This window comes from Centroberyx gerrardi, chromosome 2 (genome assembly GCF_048128805.1).
Source record: "Centroberyx gerrardi isolate f3 chromosome 2, fCenGer3.hap1.cur.20231027, whole genome shotgun sequence".
Taxonomy (NCBI): Eukaryota; Metazoa; Chordata; class Actinopteri; order Beryciformes; family Berycidae; genus Centroberyx; species Centroberyx gerrardi.
The window spans coordinates 19,701,502-19,717,949 of NC_135998.1; positions in this window are offsets into that span (position 1 = coordinate 19,701,502).

The window sequence follows — 16,448 nt, forward strand, 5'->3', positions numbered from 1 at the left end:
CCCCATGAACCCTTGATTTTATTTTTCTTTTCTTTCATTTTTCTCATTTTCTTTCTTTTTCTTATTTTCCCCTTTTACTTTTCCATAACTGCAAAAATAAAAGAACCCCCCCTCGACCAAGACATGACCCAGGCAGTGTGTGAAGCACACTGTGCAACAACGTCTCCAACTGTCATAAAGGCCTTATTTCTTCACAACCCGCTGACACGGCTGTAGCTTCCTGTCATGCTGCTCTCACCGCAGAACATCTGACAGGAAACATGGGCAGAGCCTTGTGCTCCGAAACTGCTCAGACACCGACAGCAGGAACAGAAACAGCTTTAAAAAATACCCCTTGACTGACTTTTCTTCATCTCTGGCTGGGGATTTCATTTGTGATTATCTATTTATTTGCATGATGCTCCACACAGATTCTGTCTTTCTCTTTTCTTTTTCCCCTCTTTCTGCTAATCTTTTAATAGTAAAGATTCTTAGTTATGTGTAGATTAGAGCAAGGTGGTACACATTAGGAGTGCATTAGGACCAAATGTCTCCATTTTCCTTAATTATTCATTGATTAGTTATCCAAATCCTGCCATTGAGAAAGATATAATTTCCTTGGCCAGCAGATTTGAAGAGACAGGTAGAACAGCAGAAGTAGAAACAGAGTGAAGACAGACGACTGCCCTTGAGGAACTTGTTGCTTCTTACTCTAATCGCTGATGTGAGGCAGGTGGATCTGACAGAGGGAGGGACGGGCTCAAAATTTGAGAAAAAGTGTAAAAAGGAGGAGGAGAGGAAGAGTTTCTGTACTCAGCAGGGTCCTATGCTAAAAAAAAACCCTGGCACTTTGAAAATAAAGTAAAAATTCAATTAATTAAAAATATTATTTGTATTTCACTTGAACTGGTTTGAACTGAACTCAACTGTCTATTCAGTTCAACCGGCATATCAAACTAGCTCTGATCCTGATCCTGCTCATCTGTATAAAGCACCATGCATAGCAGAAGAGTCTTCTTTTGTCCCTTAATCCAAACCCGTTCCCAACTGTGCCGCAGTTGCGATGCAGGTGTAGGAGCCTCGCCCCTCTCCCTTCTCCTGTCCATCCTCACTCTGTAATAACAATAGTAATCAAGTATTCTCAGAGCCTCGTCCTTGACTCAGCGTTTTACTGAGACAGCCTGTCAGACCCGATTCAGGATCCAGCAGCTTGAAAAACACAGAGAGCAGCGTAATCCAGCATTCCTGTGAATAGCTTTTCATGCTAAATGGAAATGATCAGCTTTGTTTTGAACACCTGTGAGGAACAGCTACACAGAAGTGATAGCAGTTAGTGAGCTTATTATTGATAAAGACTTGTGATATAAGGCAGTAAATATTATTTTTTCTTTATGATTACATCGACAAAGATTTGATGCTGAGTCGAAGCAGAAGTAGAAAGAACTTTTAAGATGTCTTACTGAATCTGAGATGGCTCCAAAAACCTGAAGCAGGGAGTCACATCATGCTAAAATTCAAAATGGCCTCCTCTCCTACATACAATATAATGCAATTGGAATTAAAAATATCAAACCTCCATAAAGCATTCCTCACTCTATCGGTTTGCTGACTGTGGTGTTCCAACTTACTCCTGTCTAAACATTCTTTTTGTCCCACACAGGCTTGCTTGTGCCGAAATCAAGGCCTCTACAACTCTACAGAACACATACACTATACCTGTGTGTAAGTGCTGATAGTGCCTGCGGAGCTGCTTCTGTAGGCATCCATTTCCACTGAGTTAGTAGACACTACACTTCCTACTGTTATGTCTTTATTCTCCGTCTGTGTCCTCCCCGGTCTTAGATTTGCATGTTTGAATTCTTCTGTTGAGATAGATAGAGGTAACTTTAGACACCACAGCTTTCCTGGTAACACTGACCTCTGTATATAGGTCTGCTCTAAGCCTCTTATCATGTCTTGCTTTAACGCCTGCTGTTTGCTGCCAAACACCTAATCTGCTGGTTGAGCTCGTCTGTAAAGCTCACATTTTGCCATCTTTCATAAGCTTATGACAAGCTTCTGCAGTATAATTGGAAATGTTCCATCATAGAAATGTAGAAATTATTGTCTGACCTTAACAGCATTCAGACTGCAACATGCAGGTTAATCAAAGCTTATTTATTTTTAGTTTGCTATATTGTGGCAAATAAATCTACCACACACTGTCCTGATAATTGGTTTTAGGCCAGTTGGGAAAGCGCCATGCATGCCGGATGGCTGATTGTGAACATCAATGTGAATTCAAGGCTCTTTGTCAGTTACTACAATGAACAATAATGTAGCTTGAGTTAACTGATCATTTTTCATTTTGTTCTTTTGTGGAATCCTTAGGCTACTAAATTCAAGTTTAAATGGAACTACATAGTAATTAAATGTGACTTTGCATGACAGGTGTCTTTAATGCTAACGAGGATGATCCTCTTTTATCCTTGAAAGATGAGTCTCTTCGCAGACCAACAGAGTCTCAGTCCTGTTTACCAGCAGGACAAACCACCTTGCTACTCACAGAGACACATGACAAGTGAATTGAGTTGAACAAAAATAGGATTTATACCAGGGGAGTGAATTTACCTGCTGGATTAGATCGGATTAACAATTCTGAAGTCTAAATTTAACAGCATGGCACATGAAAATGCTGAAATTGAATGTTTGAAATGTATGTAATTTCCCTTTGAAGCACAGCACACTTCTATTGTGTATTGGGCCTACCTTTTTATGGACAAAGTATGACAAATTTTAAATGTAAACATTACATCAAAATGAAATCAAAATGCTAGTAAGTGTGAGGTCAGACAGAAGGAAAACATTAAGAACATAAACTGTTACACTTTTTCAAAGTATTTGGTACAGCAACAGGTAAATTATGAGTCTAGTCTGAAAAAGACAAAGTAATATTTTCTGACATTTTACTTTTTGATACCACACTTTGTAACCATATAACAGATTAAAACAGCTGGTGGACCAGTGGCTGCTATTTATGTCTGAGGACTGGTAGAGAGGGGAAGGACAAGTGCTCCCTCTAGAGGAAACTGTCACTGAACTGCAGTGAAACAGGAACTGATCTTGTTTTGGCTGACACTACGGACTATGGACACTAGTTATAGACACTAGTTATAGACACTAGTTATGGACACTAGTTATGCTCTGCTCATTATAAATGGAAAGGTTGTGATTTTTGGACTCAATACAGGCTCAAATACAAACTATAACTTTGTGACCATGGTTGACCATTGTCTGATGTTGGCCCTTGCTGCTAGCAAAATGATTCAATGCAAATATAAAAACCTTATTTGCATATTGCTTGCAACATTTATATGGAAGAAAAAAAACACACAACAGGTTGCTCTTGAGATATCAGAAAGTGTGAGTTTTTAATGAGTTTCACCAATTATTGAAAAAGTTTCACTTTATAAAAAGGAACAACTTTTTCATTTGTAAAACCTATAGACTTAAAAAAAAAAAAAAAAGGAACAAAAATTCCCATACCGAAGCTGCTAATGCTATGCTAAAATGATTGATTAAATGATTGATTGATTATTAGATAGATAAACTCGGATCTGACAAAGTTCAAGCACAGCAAATAGAAATCAACTCACTGACCACCTGCAGAAATCAGTAGAAGTCCAGAAAGTTCCTAATTAAAGAAGATGGTTCCACAGTCTTCTCTGACACATCGAAACCACCTGACTTTCTGCCAGTGTATTCCTCTCCCTCTTTCCACTAACTTTCCCCCTCCCTCTGTTGTTGAACATTGATTTCAGTCCTTATGATCTAATTCATGTACAGTGTTTGGTTTGTTCCTCCTTGTCACTTTCACTTCAGTGTGGCAAACATCTTGGCAACAGACAGAGATGTCCAGTGGTTAGTGCCTTGTTTATCAGCCACTGTTTCCAGTACAAGGACTGTGTGATGGACTGTCTTGTTTCCTACTGGGTTCTGCATGGGCTGGCTGTTCTTGCTCCTTGTAATTTCCTGCCTTCTCTTTTTCTCCTCTCTCTGGCCTTAGGTGACTGCATTATCTTTCCGGTCTTATGAGAAAAAAAAAAACATTGGGCATGCTAACAATTCATGAAAATGAAAACCTGTCTCTGTCTCTGAATACTTGATTCTGAGAGCTCTTTATAACTGTACTCGCCAAAATCCCAAAATAAGCAAATTAAATGGCCTAACTTTGCACAGACAGAGCGGCGTATGAGTAGATTATATGTGGGGCAAGGGTAAATTAATGAGGAAAACGGCCTTTGGTTTGTTGTAAGTAATGAGCCCAACAATGTATTGAAGTGACGCGATGTGACATGCCTTTTGGTTGTTTATGTGGGAGTCTTGTAGCTGTAGTGCAGCAGTCAGTCAGCTTGATCTCTGCACTGCTGTGAGCTAGATACTGGTCAGCATACTGGAGCAATGCTCACAGCCTGTCTTATCTGAGAGAAGAAAATTAAAAGAACCGATTAGTCATCGTATCATGTCAGTATTATTCTCACTTATTATATTCATTACTGGAGGACATAGAGGGACAGTTTTGAATCCGACAGTTGTTGGCCTTTCAGTCCAAGTCATTGTGTTTGAAAGATCTTTCAACAAATGTACACACGTTTCTAGAAATGGTACCTTTTCTGGGGAAAGCAGCTATTCGGTGTTGTTACCAATGTATTTAAAGTACAAATGGAGTCTGAAATTTCAAAACAAATTGTTAGTGTGTAGGATGAATTTCCATATGCTTTAAGCAATTTGTATGAATTTGTATTGTTGAGAATGCAATGATGATGAGCATCCAACCTTTTCTCAAAATATTGGGTACGGTAGTTTGCAATTTGAAAGGGGTTTTTAGTGTGAAAACAGACTTTAGCAAGTACAAGATAATATTCTGATCGGAATCAAATAATGAAAAATCCAGAACTTTACAGTTAAGGGCCATGTGAGGATACTGAAATTGTATAACATAACACAAACTGGTACAAGTAGTTGTACCACTAAAAAGAGCAACGCTGCCCACCAGTGACGGACATCTCAGTTGCCATGGCGCCGGGCTTGGCTGCCCATCTCAAGTTCAGCTGAGGATGTAACAAGATGCTACTTGCTGCCGCCACAGTATCACATGAGAGTCATTGTGATCCCATTGTTTTAGTCATTGTCTCAGTAAACAGCCGTCACCCTGATGCCAACTCTCCCTGAGCGAACAGGAGAGGAGTGAGAGAGCGCAACACAATATTCACCACAGGCCTGTGATAAGAGGCTAAGCAGCTATCTACTGACATGTCTGGGTTCGCTTTACGTGTGTGTGTGTGTGTGTGTGTGTGTGTAAATGTGTGTGTGTCCCACATACAAACAAACAGTCCATGCTTTACCTGCTAGCCAGAATAAAGTTTTGTTACAGTACTAGATTAGGAATAGCTTCAATTTCAGTGTTGTTTGTCAATGTTGTCAATGTTTTATTGCTGTATCTATATCATTATATTCATTTATATGATTTTGTATTAACATTTATACACTTATCATCATTATATTCATATACATATCTTCATTAAATACTATATTTTAGTATTTGGTACTGGAGGCCAATGTTTTTCTTTTTTCTTTTTTTTTACATCATACCCATATACAGCCACAGTGCGAAGTTAAGAAAAAGACAAATTCAGCTACTAGTCAGTGGAAAGGAAGCAATATTATTTCCACTCAGAAAGCCTGGGAAAGACCCAACTAAGCCCACTATTAGTCATTAACCGTTCAATTGCTCTCACATCTCATTCATACAAAGCCATGGAACATATTATTGCAGAGAGCATCAAAGTATCAAAGATGTTTTAGGAAGGGAAAAGTCATAATACATCCTGTGATGTAAAATGAGATATGATGTAAGTCTGGAGGCTGAGGTGAAGAAAGCACAAGTTGTAGCTGCATTTTTCAATGTGGTTAGTTAATGCTTATTAAGCATTAACTAACCCTTAACTTAGTGACCCTTATTGTAAAGTGTTTAACTGCATATTATCTTTTCCCAATATAATAAAATATGTTTTTGATAGAGCTTTGGATGGAGATAGATTTGATAGGACAAAAAATATTGCAACACAATATTTGCTTGATATAGGTGGGTCCTTTAATTTAGAAGTTTTATTATTAGAAGAGGAATGGCTTGGCTCTCAATGTTAGTTTTATAGCTCTATTTATGTCATTACAATCACTTATATCATTATATATTATCGTTCATATACTTATTGCTACTGGATGTTCAGTTTCAAAACTGCAAAATGCAATGTTGTTATATCGACACTAGGGGTCACTATTTGATCAAACTCACTTTAAACCAAAGCAGATGGACAGCGGCAAATTAAGATACCAGTCAGGTGAAAGGAAGCAATGGTATTTCCAGTCAGGAAGCCAGTGATGTTTCCAACTAAACCCACTATTAGGTAGTTAGTTATTCCAGTAGATTGTTTTCCAATGTGATAAATGACGAGGAGAGCCCTTTTTTACAGATGATAGAAGAAAAAAAGGGACATACAACAAGAAGGAAGTTGCAAGAAGGAACCAATGAAGTGGAGCAGTGGCTGTCTGTTTGGGGATTTTAAATTTCACTTGAGAAAACAAAGAGGATGTTTTTACTAGCAAGAAGGTAAAGGCAAATGTGAATCTAAAGGTGAATGGGAAGTTGGGGGTTTTGCCTTTCACTGTGATTCCAGATTTATTTGGTCAGAGCAATAACAGGGTATTGTTGATTGTTCCTTCTTGAAGAATATGTATCGTAATCTTGATAAAGAAGACATGAGACTAGACTGCAGATGAATTACACATAGAATACATTGTGCATATCAGCTGGGATAGCAGTGGTAAAACAGTGCTACTGCTCCTTATCTGAGCTCTAGTCATCCCCCTGCTCATTATACTGTAACTCCCTCCTGGCTGTCCAAATCATTCAAGTCCCTACAACAAATCTCCCCAAAATCTCCCATGTCACTTCCCTCCTACATTTTCTCCACTAAATCCCTGTGGCCACTCTTTCAAAACTTCATTCAAAACCCTATTACTGGTGTACAATGCTACTAGGGAAGTTAGATAAGCATACCTCCCTCCCAACCAGGGTCCAGCCCCACACACCAAACTTCCTAACCCAGTCGGGACAGCAGGACATCTTCCATTGAATCTGAAAGCTAATTTGTTTCCTCTCCTCATTAATTCACACTCCCCTCTCCCCTTATCTTTCTCCTCTGTGTGCATCTAATTTTGCTTCAGTATTGTTAAAAAAAACCCTTCGACCTTTTCTCCTTGGCACATTAACACTTCTCTATCATGCATGCTCATTCTTGTGGCACGGGGAAATGTGTTACATCTGGTCTGGGCGTTGTGGCTTTTACCTTTGCACTCACTGTTGTTGGCTGTTTGTAATGTTGGTGATCTAGGAATGAAAGTTCACTCTTCTGTTGTATGTTGCTCTGAAAAAGATCAAGAGCTAAATGTCTGTAGTGTAATGTAAATGTAAAATGCTATAATCATCTTTGTCAAAGTCTTACATTGTTTTAAACTTACTCTGAGTCAAACTGTTACTAGTGCTACGAGACAATTATTATTATTATTAATAATAATAATAATAATTGTCTCGTAGCACTAGTAACAGTTTAATTAATGTCATGATTTGGTTTTACTATTGATTTTATGTCCTCTTTTATATCTTTTCCTTATCTTTTACTTTTTTATTATGTTTTCTGATCCTTTTTTGTGTTGTTTTATTCTGTTTTACTGCTGTATTTTGTACTTGCTTTGTGAGAGACTTTGTAACACTGTTAAGAAAGGTGCTATACAAATAAAGTTTATTATTAGTATTAGTATTAGTATTAATTACAGAAACATCAGGTTTGTTGGAAGCTGATAGCCTCCATGCTATGACATAGATAGCCTGAATCATAACGTTACCACCAACCTTTTTCCTCTGTGACTTAGTGAAGCCGGAGTCTCTCAGCTGTTAAACGGGCCTCAGGACACCAGTTCTCTCATGGCGCCACCCAGTTAGATGCCATATGAATCACCTGGTTCGGCGACAACATGACCATCATCAGACCTCAGGAGGGGAAAATGGCAGAATGAGGAGTCTGATAATGTCTGTGGTGTTTTTAAGATGCCACTCCTGAGGTCTGGCAAGACGTAACGGTCCGCCAGGGGAACGCATCGTGTGCAAAGTCACAGGGGTGCAGGGTCACTGTCCCACTGGCCACCAGTTGTGTCTTACACCTACCATCTAAAAGAGAGGGGGGGATGGAAATAGAAATATTGTGTTGATAAGAGTATTATTTAACAAGAAATTCAGTTCCCGTTCACGTTCCGTCTCCTGAACACAACAGCAGTGGCAATAATGCCAATGAGCTGTGCACAAATGTGTATTAGAGAAAAGTCAGAACTTTCTCATATAGTTTAGGCACTATTCAGCCAAATTACCAACAACACATGTCTGTTATTTATTTTTTATCTGTCTTTCCTGCTTAATTATTTGCTGAAAATGTAATGTGTGTTTTCAAGCAGGAGTGAACAAAATAATTTCAACTTGATAACTATCAAGCTTCATATTCCACTCACATCATACAGACACACACATACTCAGCAGCAGTGTGCCATCCTCCTCATTTTACATCACTGCTCACACACACACACACACACACAGTCTTTCTTTCTCTCTCTTTCTCTGCTTGATGCTCTCAGTTGACCCATCATGACCCATGAATCTATGAGTACATTTACACGTACTAATGTGATCTTAACCTGATTAAGCCAGTACTATTTATTAGTATTTCACGGCTAGAAACAGCTAGTAGTCTGACATTGAACTAGAGCAGTGTGGTCGGGGTGGTGGATGGACATATAGTACATCTGCCTTCAAATCCAGTGACCCAGGTTCAACCCCAAACCTACGTATATGAGGATGTTTCCTATGAGTGAAGTCTTCATTTTTTTAAGCGGCAGGTTTAGGGATTCTTGCAACTGCCTGCCTGGTTGTTGGGGCAGTCGGAGTTTGTCCTGCAGGATGGGAGGGTCGCCTCAATGTGACTATAGCTTGCGGGAAGGAAAAAATTCTGACTGTTGTTTGCGCATTTACACCTAATAACAGTTCAAAACACTCAGCCTTCTTGGAGAGGGTGAGTGGGCCTACCGACCTGCAGCTACATAGTCCCACTGGGAGACTTCTGTCCTCACATTATTCATGGTTCATGTAAAATGTAAAATATATGGTTATGTGTGATGTTTGTGTTATGATTATACGCAGATGTGTGTGAGTGTTGTATGTATGTTAGGGTATATAACTGTTTTTGTGCATGTATGTTAAACATAACCACATGAACTCCAGTGCTCTACTCCTCCCGGTTTCCCCTCCTCACTGCTCTGGATGCCGGTACCTGTCAGGGCGGGACGCCTCGTTATCGTTGGGAGCCGGTTGCCCTGAGGAAGCAGTTGGCCAAAGAGCTGTCAGGACGGTGATTACCGCTGACACCACCATGCCCTGCAATATGCTGCTACCCCGACAGCTTCTCCACTCCCAGTTCACATAACCTGCGGTTGGAGGTGATGGCTAAAGGCAAGCCGGGGGGAGCTAGCCGACAGACCAGACACCACCATCCTTCATGTTGAACAACTCAAACCGGATTTCAGGGACATCATTACCTTCCTCCTCGACACCGGCCTTCAAACTATCATATCCGGTCTGGTTCCTACACTCTGAAAGGGAGTGGAGCGCTGGTCACGGCTGTTCTCTCTTCATGACTGGCTAAATCAGCCCTGCTCTGCCACTGGAGTGCCCTTTCTGGACAATTTTAGTTTTTTCTGGGCCAGACCATCTCTACTGAAATGCGACGGCCTTCACCCCAATAACAGCTCACAGCTGCTGTCGGACAATATGTTCTCTTTGCTTTCTACTTTGTGATATACTTGCTCAGTAGGAAATGTCTCCTTCCCTCCACTTGCTCAGGTAAACCATTTATTAGATTATTCCATTTCATACATTCTGTTATAATTAGAAGTAGATCTAAGGGCCATAAGTCTGCCACTGCACTGTCAGCAAAAATAACCTCATCTCTGTTCACCGCCAGCTTGTTCTGCACTTAGCACCTTGACTAGGATGGGTCTTCTTAATGTTAAGTCTTTATCTAACAAATAGTTTATTTGTCATGATTTTATTATGTCTAGCAACCTTGATTTTTTTATGAACCCTCGCTGAGTCAGGCTGATCCAGTGCCTGTTTTAGAAACTTCTCCCCCAGGCTACTCCCACCTCAACCAGTCTAGACTAACGGGCCTCAGGGGAGAGGTAGAGGTGTTTTAGAAACACAGCTTTGTCTTTATGCTTACGCATTACTCCTGGGAATTTGACTTCTTTTGAAATGTTGTCTTACCTTATAAAAGGTAAATTTCAGATATTGTGCATTTTACTTTATAGGCCCCCTAAATCTACAGCTGGGTTTATTTGCAAGTTTTCAGAGCTGCTTTCCATTGCTATGCCTAAATACAACAAAATGTTGATAGTAGGTGACTATTTCCAAATGAAACCGAACGTTAGTGTGGGAAGCATCCGTGGGAGGGGCTTATTTGAATATTGCAGAAATGGGCACGCCAACGTCAAACCTGCTCAGATCAAATGCACAGCAGTCTGCACTCGGTTGTGGAGGAATATTCTCCACCTCCGTCTCCCCCATCTGGGAAAAGAGTTTTAGGTGAAGCGCAGCCACAAACACACCTTCGTCCCATGTTGCTAGCTTAACTGAGCTCACATGCTAGAAAAAAATAGCTGAGGGTCAGGGGAGTAATTCCCACGGTTATCAAAATTTCATTCGATTAAATTTTTGTATACGTCCCAAGTGCAGGATGAGTCATCAACAGAAATGTGCTGTTTTCCGGAAAGAGACGGTCTGTTAATTTTGACATAAAATTTCTAGAAATCTACATTTTTTGTAAAGGTAAAAATAACACTTGCACACTTGCACATGGTCTGAGCGGGCAACCTTTACAAATGGCATATCAAATTACATGAATAACACACTATTCACATTAGGTCATATTTGTTGTCACTTACTCACTTTAGTTAATGCCAGGATATGTTCAAGTAATACATGAAGAGTTAAGGTTTCAATGTAGACAATATGTATAACAACATTACTTAATGCAGTTATTTATTGTACATTTAATATGAACTCATCTCTGTTAATGTTGTTATTCATGTTTAATTCATGTTAGTAAATGGATTAGTTAACATAATGAATGATAATGAACACTTCATGTAAAGTGTTACCGAATAAACATTTTCCTTCAGGTAGCCTCAGAAAGCAGAACTGGTACATTAATGACAATCTCAATCTGCAAAAAAAAAAAAAAAAAATTATCATCCCTATGATTCCAGTCTTCGGACAACTGCACATTGAATGTGAATGTGTGGTGATTTATCTAAGATTTGATATGGGTGATAATTCTGTGATATGTGATGATATTTCTGTTTTTATATCTGTGTATTCATACATGTGTTTGTCTCTGTATGAAGCTCTCTCACAGAAGATATCAAACAGCCATGGAAAGAATGGTAAAAATGGTAAAAATGTTTTACCTGTCTGCACACAAACGCTACAGTATACAAATATTGTCCATATTTATCAATTATCTAAATACTTGTAAATCTAAATTATCATAATTGAATCAATGTTTATTTAGCCATTAGAGAGGATGATTCTGAGTGATCTTGCCCTTCATTTTATCTGGAAATCAGCCTTGTGGCTGCGTTATATTTTTATATCCTCCTAATGGGAACTATGATTGACTGATCTCATTATCTTCCATCTTTCACTGTTCAGATTTATGTAAGTACTGATGAGTTTAAAGTCTTTCCACTCAATCAGTTGTCAAAATGTATTGTCCCATAAACTGCAAATACTTGAATCAAATTGGTATTCATGTGAGATTTATTTAGATTACATTTCTCATTTTGGGGTAAGGGACAATGAAGCTGTTGAAACCTTTCCTAAACAAGTGCTACTGAGCGATGAGACAGATGCAGCAATTGAATTAGTTAACTAACTTTGGTATCCCCACAAAGCAGGGAAATGTTCTTCTTCACTTCTAAAATCTCCCAATGAAATAAAAAAAAGGAGAAGTGAGTAGCCTGCTGGTGAAATGCTCCTCCCTCCTGGAGGTTAAAATGAGCAACACTTTTTTTTCACAACAGTAATGGGAATATTAGCTGTAAGATTGTCTGCCAGACAAATATTGCACTGGTGTCTTTTGTAGGTTGTATGCATGATTAACCGCAACAGGATGTCTGCCTATATGTTTAACCACAGGTGGTGCAGTGATGTCATGCAAGCAGGTTTGTCTTCCAGACATTGATATAGAACTTCTTTCTATATCAGTAAAGCCCTCTTATCACCTAAACATTTTTATTAGTGTGTCAGATGTCCAAATGATAATAGACTTCTGTTATGGCTCTATCGACACGGCTTACAACTCGGTGGCAAGAGTCCCACTGGGATCATCAGACCACAACACTGTAGTCCCTCTGCTTAAGAGAGAGAAGCCTGTGGTGCATCAGGTGAAGGTCTGGACCGATTAAAGACTGGACTGTGCTTCAGTTGTCAACTCACAGCATTAATGAGTTTACAGACACAGTGCATAGTCATGTATTTTTCTACAATGACAATCTTTTCCCTATAACAATCCCTGGGTTTCTAGATTATTGAAAATGATCTTGGTTGAAAAGAATGCTGTTTTTCAGGAGGGAAACTAGAACAGAGGTAAAGTCATTAAAAAAAGCCAAGCAAAAATATTAAAAGTAGAGGCTCAGTTTAGCAGCAACAACCGAGGGTTTACATGTAGAGGGATTAGAGCTATGACTGAAAAAAAACAGTAGAGTGAAAGTTTTAAATCTGACCCAACTGGCCAACGAGCTGCCCAACAGCTTTTATTTACATTTTGAAAATCGTGATTTTGATTCTTTAATTTATAAAATTTATACAAAGATAATAGCTGGTCCACGACAATTTCCAGTGTGCTGGAAATTATTCAATTACTCCAAAAGAGTCCAGGTCCAGATAACGTCTGAAGTAAGGTACCTAAAACTTGACTTCATTTTTGTACAGTCACTTCAGCTGCAGAGTCCCAAACCAAACACAAACCAACACTTCCACTTAACAATGCAACAAAAAGACACAAAACCGAATTAGATGTAGGCCTAACCTGCTGTCATTGTAGTAAAATGATTTTGAAGAGATAACATAGGATTTTATAATGTGTCTGTGGTTCTCAGTAATGAATGTTTATTGACCTTATCATACTTTATGATGTCTTTATCTCTTATGGTATTATAGTGGCCTATTAAGAGTCCTATAATGTTCATAGGGGCTTATCGTGTGTCTGTAGTAGGCAACAGTGTCTATTGTGACCTCATCGTACTTTATGGTGTATTTATGTCCTATGGCATTACTGCAGGATTTTCTGTTTATAACTTTTTGACTAAATGCCGTTTTGACTGAGATTCACTCGGGGTGTCAATCTTCAGCCCAATATCTTGTTAATCTCTAAAGAGAGACAGAATAATAGTCTAGATCAATAATAGCCTTGCAAGATCTTCCATTTTGAATGGGACAGATGCATCTATAGTCTACATTACATGCATCTGAATGTATTTATTTATTTTGATTATATAAATACTGTTTAGAGATTTATTTTCACATTACTCCCACTACCCTACTAATCATTATTTAATGAAACTGAAGAAGGATATTAATGTCAACTGCTCATTCTGTGATTCTGACATTTTGGAAATGAGAAGATATCTGCAAATCCTATCTGTAAATATTTGTATGAAGTGCTGATATAACTCGTGTGTTCTACCCTCTGGAATTTCATTTTATCTGTGTTTTCATTTTGTTTTAGTTGCTTCTCTGTGGGTTTGTGTATTCTTGTATCCTGCAGCCTGTTTTGTTGTATACTTGCTGCTTTGTTGCAGTAGTTTGTATATTTGCTGCTGTATAAATAATAAAAAAATTTGAATCCATTTTATTTATAGAATATTTATTCTAAAGCATGCCCAAAACTCAGCAATTCAGATAAGCTAAAATCTGAATAAATTGTAGCCTACCACCCAATATTGTGTGTCTGCAAATAGATTTTGAAAGATTTGGAAAATAATAAATGTTTTAGGATTTTGTTCTGACTGTATGAAAACAGAACAGGTGTGTTGAAAATTTGTGGTCCATATCCTAAAACAATAAGTGGTAGTTCACCTTGATATTGGATACCAACCACTGTTAGAAAAAAACAGAATACCATTTTCACCTTTTTGGTGGGCAGTGGTCAAGTCTGTTTTTTTCCCCAAACTACCTTGGTAAAAATGCACACTTGACTGTTGTGAAAGGCAAGGAGTGACATAAAAGTGGGTCACTTGTAGAGTGGTGAATGTTATAAAAAAAAAAAGTCCTGTTCAGTCCTGTTCCCATCCTTGATTTGGGACACTCAAATTAACAAATAATATTTGGTTTAGGTTAATCAGAGTTAATGATTTGAACTGCAGACTAATAACTAAACTACTTCCTGGCTGTGTGATATTATTTTCATAGTTAACTGGTTAAATTGTCATGTAAAATGAGCTCTGATTCTTTCAGTTTACTGTCAGACACAGCTAATTCTGCAGGCTCGTACATTAAGCTACTTTTTGGCCACATGTTGCTGACAGTCTTCTTCACTAGCTTGCTAACTCAAAAATGTCGTCATCTCAAATTCCAGAAAACTGTGAAAATTTGTAAATGATTAAACTAATGACTAGTTGTGTGAAAATATTTTTCTATTTTACAACAGAAGTGTAATCCTGCTGACACTCCTGGCGTGAAACAGCCCACACAGCGGTTCAGAAACTCCATTGTGCCGACCATCATATGATGTTAGACCCTGTCGGCTGGAAACAGCCCACTCTGCAGCTCAGAAGCTGCTTTGTATGAGCAAACAACAGATGTGTGATGTAAAAGGAAGTACAGTGGGAGTTGTGGATGGTGTATGACTGTGCTAGTTACTCCAAGAAGTAACACATTACTCAATCCTCCTTTCAGAAGTAATATTACTTGCTACTTTGTGGGAGCCATCACTTGTTACACTACTCATTTTTTTCTTAACAGCTCAAAAATTGGAAAATTCTCACATCTTGAATTGGGATAACTCAATTACCTCTCCTGTGTGCTTATATGTGAAGGCTCCGAAGAATCAGTTCAGCATGCCGGAAAATAGTAGAGCAGTCAAAGGCAAAAATTTAAAGTATAACCTTATTTTGGTGGCATCTTTGGTGCCAAGCGATCATTGCTTTAGTGATTTTGCACAGAGATCACTTCACAATCAAGCTGTGTCACCGGTGATGTGGCATCTCTTTCCTTGGATTTTGTGTTGATGAAGGTTGAATTCTTGTTGGTACCAGTCAGAGCGTTCGGTAACTGCTGTTGCTGCTGCTGGAAATGTAAAATGCATCACTTCTTGTGCACCAGAGGATTATTCCTGGAAAAGACCTACATGACACTGGATGCCTAGAACAGCAAATGTAAAAGCTTTTATGAACTGGGTATCGGTCAGATCATTAGTGTGTTATATCAATCAGCAATTCAGAGGAGCAAAACAGACATTTATTTACATGGAAATGTTGCAGATTATTACTTTAAGTACCCAAATAGCAGATGAGTTTTACACACTCACTTACATTTGGACACTTAAGTGTTTTTTTTTTCTCTATTTGTAATTGTTGTTAGCTTGTTCTTTCCCTTGAGTTTGCTGTTGTAATGTTGTTTAAGTATGTGCTTCAGGAGATTGAATATTGTATTATTTGCAGTGGAATGATTTTTTTCCCACCTGCGCATAATTTACAATTCTCAACAATGTTCGACTCATCCTTTGTTCGATGGATTCAAAGTATAAGCATTGCAAGAGTCCATAACTTTCTGAGGAGGTAAATTCTGAATGGTGTTACAGCCTTGCTATTCAACCTCTGCTGTTGCTTCAGTGTATCTAATTATCTGTCTTCTTCCTTTCATGCTGCATCCACCTCAACTTTCCATAACACAGCGAGCTTTACAAAGCGAAAAGGCCGCTGAGTGTTGGACCACGGTACCATTTCAGGTCTTAGGCTGGTGCTGACTAATTTTGGTAGGGCTGTAAGTTGCTGGTCTATGTATGCTTGCATTTGCCAGTCTCTTGCCTCCCCCTAGCTCACTAACTTGTGTCTACTCAGCAAGTATTCTTTTCTCACTTGTTCACGTTCACATACAAAGATAATTTGATGCATATAGGGTTTCCTCACTTAATGGATAAAGACTTGGTTTCTGTTTGTTTCCTCTCAGTTGCTGCATTTTGTTATGCCATCAGGCTTATCAAAATAATCTAAATGTTGATAATTGACTGCAGTTGCCATGAGAAATATACCATACCAGATATACC